Source organism: Meriones unguiculatus, chromosome 10 (assembly GCF_030254825.1).
Source record: "Meriones unguiculatus strain TT.TT164.6M chromosome 10, Bangor_MerUng_6.1, whole genome shotgun sequence".
NCBI classification, from domain to species: Eukaryota; Metazoa; Chordata; class Mammalia; order Rodentia; family Muridae; genus Meriones; species Meriones unguiculatus.
This window is the reverse complement of record NC_083358.1, coordinates 33,072,672-33,078,656: the sequence shown is the minus strand read 5'-3', so window position 1 is coordinate 33,078,656 and position 5,985 is coordinate 33,072,672.

Genomic DNA, 5,985 nt, shown 5'->3' with positions numbered 1-5,985 from the left:
TGTTGACAGAGATCTAGGGAGGCTGGACTTAGAGTGGAAGAGTCTGTCAATGGCAAAGGAAAGCAGTTGGTGACCCACTTGAAAAAAAGTGCTCTGTCTCGAAAGCTCGGCAGGTGCAAACGCCCCGTGACAGATGCAAGCATGGCCTTCCCCAGAGCATGGGAGGAAGCCAGAGCAAAGCATGGAGCTCAGTGAGCCTGGCCACACAGGGTCTCAAAGGACATCTGAAGAGTGAGACTGTGAATCAAGGTGCTCCACAGAGAAGAGGGAAAGACTCCATTAGCATCTGTATTCCTAAGACTCACCTGTGAACAGAACACACATCATTTTACCTCCATTTGTCCAACCATTGGCCAAGGGACATGTGAACCAACAGAGCAGGGGGAGTACAAATAAGCACTCAGTAGCTTTGGATCATGGTCATCTTGTGTTAGGGCTTTTTTTTTTCTTTTAACCATTCAGGAATGCACATTAAAGGTACAAGGGCTTTGGCCTTAGGCCTCGGGAAGGTTTCCCTCATTGGTGATGCCCATCCTTATATGGCAACAATGCAGCAGGAACAAGGACCATTTGCTTTTGGGTGGATGGCCGCAGGACATGTGTGAGCACATGCAATCTCAGCAAATGTGGGTGCAAATATTCAGCCTCACAAGCACTCATTGTAGTATTGTTTACAAAAGCAAAAAGACGACAACGCGGTGGCGAAACGGCTGTCAGTGTCCTCTGGGGCACTCGGACACTCACAAAGCCTTCTTTTGAAGGAGGAGGAAAGGGAGGAAGGCCAGAGAGACAAGTCAGACTTGAGAAAGCATACTACTGAGAGAGGAGGAGGAAGGGAGGGAAGAGAGAGAGATCGAGACAAGAGACAAAGAGACAGAGAGAGGGGGGAAGGGAGAGAGAGGGAGAGAAACAGGCCTAGAGGGAGAGGGAGGATTCAACACTCAGTGGGGTCTTGATCCCATTGCTTTTCTAACCTGTTTTTTAATCTCCTAGCCCCCGGGAGCTCATCTCCATGGTCAGGGACACTGGTCTTCCTGAAGAGTCTGCGATCTTCCTGCGGTGCCTGCCCAACACCGTTACCTCACTTCCTGTCTTACTCTCCAGCCTGCAGCCATTTTCTGAAACACGGCCATGGGTCATGGGTCACTCAGTGAAGAATGAGCCAAGGTTGATTCAGCCTGGCCGGGTCCAGCCCTGGACCACTGCTGCCAGGTCAGGGTGATGGAGCAAATGTGTGGTGGTGGTGGGAGTGGTAGACAAAGCCAAAGTGGGGCTAGAGACCTGGAGGATGAGCGTGTGCAGAACAAGGCTGAGAAGTACAGAGAGAGAGACTGATTGGTTGACTGCTTCTTTAGAGACCCTCTGCAGAGCCAGCAGAAGGATGCTGGGATCAACCCAAAGCCGTTTCGCACATTGATGCTTACCAGGCTCTAGGTTCAGTTCCTCAGAGCCACCCTCGGAACTAGAGCAGTGTTACCCACTGGACATGTGAGAAACCCAGGTCCAGGGGGGATGTTCTGCCTCTCACTAACTTGCTCTCTTCTTTCACCTCTTAGCCCACTAGCCAGGGATGGCAGGGGACGGGAGCAGGAGCCTAGAGTGGGTGAGGCCCTGGCCGTCAGGGTGGCTGGGTAAGATCAGGGTCCCCATTCAACCCATTTCATGGGACCTTCTGCTTCTCCCGCCTTCAGAAAGCTTGGCTAGGTGTGGGAGGGCATGTTAGAGCACTGTCCTGGACACACAAGGGCCTTCCCACCTTCTTTGAGGGAGTCAGCTCCAGCCGGCTAGCATCCATGGCCATGGCCCCCAGCTGTGCACCCCGGCGCCTCGGCTGCTGTTTCTGAATCACTGTGTGGAAGCCTTTCCACTCTACCAGGGTGTGCTCATCCATAAAAAAAAAAATTAATGGTCCCTGCGAATAAAGAGGTACAACAGCAGAGGAAGGCTTTTTAGACAATCAATTAAAAGCCTAGGAGAGAGATTATCTCATTGAAATATCAATTTTTAATAGCCCTGCATCTTTGAGTTTCCTCTAAAAAAACTTTGCCCAGGCCATTAGCCTGCTTGCTCCTGACTTTGACTCCTGCTGCCTTGACGGAGTGGGCACTCCTTATAGCTGGGCCCGAGCAGAACACAAGTGCTGGCTCACTTGTTCACTCGCTCGCTCACTCGCTTGCTCGCTCACCCGCTCATCCTGTGCAGTAAAATTATATGCTGGTGTAACCTGGTGAGCCAAGGGAAGGAATGGCAGGTGAGTGAGGGACCAGAAGGTCTGCACGAGCCAGGTAACCATGTCAACAGTCACAGAAAACAATGTGGAAAGTAAGCTGGAAATACAATTATCAAGGAACAGAGCAGCAGGAGGGGCCATGGAAGAAAGGACTCCCTGGCTGGAGGAGCCAGGGAAACACCTGTCACCTTCTCGTCCTTCGTCCTTCGGAAGTGGCACTTGAAATGAGACTAGAAGCATATGAGGAAGGAAAGAAGGCAGAAAGAGGCTCTGAGGCCGGAAGGGGTTGGAGTGCCACAGGCGACAGAAACGGGTGGCAGGGAACAGGAAACCTGGAAAGAAACATCATGGCTCTGCAGCCCTAAGACGGGGTGTGTGGTCCATCCAAATGCCCCATGTGCTTCTGGGACCGTGTGTGTGCACATCTGCTCTGCAGAGCAGTAGCCCCAGTTCAAGTTGTGCCCCTGAGTGGATAAGGTACCTCAGGAGGCCGCTAAAGGCCTTGACCTGGGTTTCTCACCCACAAGGTGGAAGAACTACTTTGACTGTCCCCCTGGGCAGTCAGGGGTGTGGCCCCCACCCAGCATCTTCTCCTCCTTCTCCCTTCTGCCCATCTTCTGTTGGCAGCCTCTTCCGTTTACCCCTCAGGGACTTTGGGATCAGATAAGCTCTATGTGATGAAGGGTTCCCACCAGCCAAGTTCCCAAGGAGAGAGCTACACCCTCAAGCTCCAGTGCCCCAGCCTGCAAAAGGAGCCCAGGAACAGTCAAAGCTGACTGCTCTCTGCGGTCACTCCACTCCATCCCCTCATGGAACTAACCACCAGACACCCAAGTAACCATCAGGTTGGGAGTCTGAGACTGCTCTGAGTAGGAGAGCGTGGGAGGGGCTGGCTGGGGTGGTCTGTCTTTGCCCCTGGACAAACCTCAATATGGACACATGAAAGTCTGCTTTCTGGACAACTGGCTTTCCACCCAAACAGGACAAAGGTTGAGAAGTGACACACTGCTGGCGGCTTGGCACGTGTGTCTTCTCATTTCCCATAGGCTATCCGCAAGGTGCATATGTGGAAACCGAGGCTCAGTGACATGGTGTTTTTCCCGCTTAGTTAGAAGGGTAGGCAATCTTCACCTGCTTGGTTGCTCCCTTCCCAGTTTTATTCCTTTATTCTCCTCTTCTCTCCTGCCCCGTGTGTGTGTGTGTGTGTGTGTGTGTGTACATGAAAGCTGTCATCCTCAGTCACTCTCCATCTTATTTTTGGAGACAGGGTCTCTCACTGAATGAGGAGTTCACTGGTTTAACTAGACTGGCTGGCCAGCAGGCCACTATCGGATCTTCTGCCACGCTGGGCTGGGAACATAAATAAATGCCGTTATACCTGTTTTGTGTGTGTGCGTGTGTATGTGTTTGTGTGTGTGTGTGGCTGTTTGCTCGTTTGTTTGTTTAAATACAGGGTCTGATTATCTGGCTCAGGCTCCTCTTAAAGTTTTAGCACAAGCTCTTGGCCTTAGCTCTGGAGCATAGCAACTACCCACGTGAACCCCCACACTTAACTCACACTCTGTCCCTGCCCTGGATGGTTTTACCTCAACTTGACACATGCTAGAGTCGTCAGAGAGGAAGGAGCCTCAGTTGAGGAAATGCCTCCATGAGATCAGGCTGTAAGGCATTTTCTAAGTTAGTGATTGGTGGGGGAGGGCCCAGCCCACGGTGGGTGGTGTCATCCCTGGGCCGGTGGTCCTGGGTTCTATAAGAAAGCAGGCTGAGCAAGCCATGGTGAGCAAGCCAGTAAGCACCACTCCTCCATGGCTTCTGCATCAACTCCTGCCTCCAGGACCTGCCCTGTTTGAGTTCCTGTCCTGACTTCCTTTGGTGATGGGCAGTGATATGGAAGTGTAAGCCAAATAAACAGTTGTTTTGGTCGTGGTGCTTCGTCACAGCAACAGTAACCCTAACAAAGACAGCCCCTTCCTTTTTTGCAGTGCTGGGGTAGAACCCAGAGCCTTGCACAAGCCAAGCAAGTGCTCTACCATTGAGCCCCGTCCTCTGGAATTACTTGAATGTAGGAGCAGGAGTCAGGGAGCGGGAGCTGTTGGAAGGATCTGTGATTCCCAGGACAGAGCCACAGGGTCAGGGATAACCTCTCCAGACCTCAGCTGTACCTAAATGACAGGATGGAGCGAGGCTGGAGATAAGAAAGGGCTCTGCAGAGGATCCAAAGCCTGGTGATGGCTGTGGTGGCACCCTTAGTTCAGACCCCCTCCCCTCCTATCCTTGCCTCCCTTCACCAACAAGCTAACCAGCAACTAGTCAGCATCCATGGAACCCTAGTCTTGACCTTGTCACGACTGGCTGTCCCCTCCCCTCTGTGGTCTCAGTTTCCCTATTTTGGCTGTCTCCCAGGCAGTTGTGAAAACTAACATTCAGCAGCACAGATAGGAAGGAGCATGATTCCAAAGCCTTCAGCTCCTCTGCCGGGGTTGATCAGCTGCCCTTCCTCAGAGGTTGAAGTCCAGTCCAGCTAGGGACAGATAGGTAGCTCTAAAGCCCTCATGGTGCAGTCTGGAATCCAATATCCAGGCTGACCTGCTTGAGGGGTGCTCTGGCCACAAGGCAAGTTCAGAGATGGTGTTTGGGAAGTGAGCAGGGAAGAGGGAGAGAGGGACCCCCAGAAGGTCTGTCTAGACTGCGGCTGAGTGCCAGGATGCTAGGAACACTAGGAGGATGTCCTCAAGGCTAGAGGGGGTCCCCAGGTGTGTGTGAATGGAAGCTTGTGCAGTGGGGGACAGCCGTGGCTATTTCTTGGGCTATTTCTTGGGCGGGGAGGAAAACCTGTATGTGGGAGCCAGAGGCCTCTATTCACGCCTCTCCAGGCTCCTCCTTTCAGAGATTATCAAGGGCAGTAGCAGTGGGCTGTGGACTGCAAGAGGGCTGGAAGGCCTTTCCAAGGAGCCTCTGCTCCTTTGAGAGGCACCTGCCTGGGGCCAGGGAGGCAGCTGGCACCTCACAACCTGTAATTAGTGGGTAGAGTCAGCAGTCTTCTGCTGCTGATGGCAATGGGGGCAGTGGGCTGAGCTGCAGCTGGCTCCCGGGTGCTTCCTCTGTCTCCAGTCCCCACCCGATGCCCCAAAAGGTCTGGCTGGGATAGCTTTCAGCCTCCTAGGTGGGCAAGGCTCTAGGGTCTGGGGTGGCTGTGCAGAGCAGTGGAGGAAGGCAGAAAAAGCATGGACAGTGGTCTCACAGGAGGTGGGCTTGGCCAGTCCGTAGGTGAGCTTCCCTTTGTACTGAGAAACTAAAGTGGATTAGAAGACACATAGTTGGTGGGAAAGTGGGCGGGCCATACGTTATGCAAATCTGGGGGGTTCCAGGGAGGTTCCAGGGAGAGTGGCTTTCCTGGAGAGACAGCCTGATAAAGTCTGCTTGGATAAAGAACAAGGGCAGACTCTGGGGGTCCCCAGTCCTCCGTCACAATGTAGGGGGAGGAGCCAGACTTGGGACGCAAACCCAGCCTGTCTGAGAACTCCAGCGCCTGGGATGAGAGGCAATGAGAAGCTGCTGCACTGGATTCCCTGGAATGCCTGCTCTCTTCAGAACCTATCCCCCACCCCAAGCCCCAAGGACAAGTAGCTGGAGTGGGCCAGGCTCTGGCTTCAGCTCTCTATCACCCAGTTCTCCATCCTTCCTCCACTCGTCTGTAATACCAATCCCCCCTACCTTTTTTCAAGGTAAGTTCTCACAATGTAGCTCTGGCTATC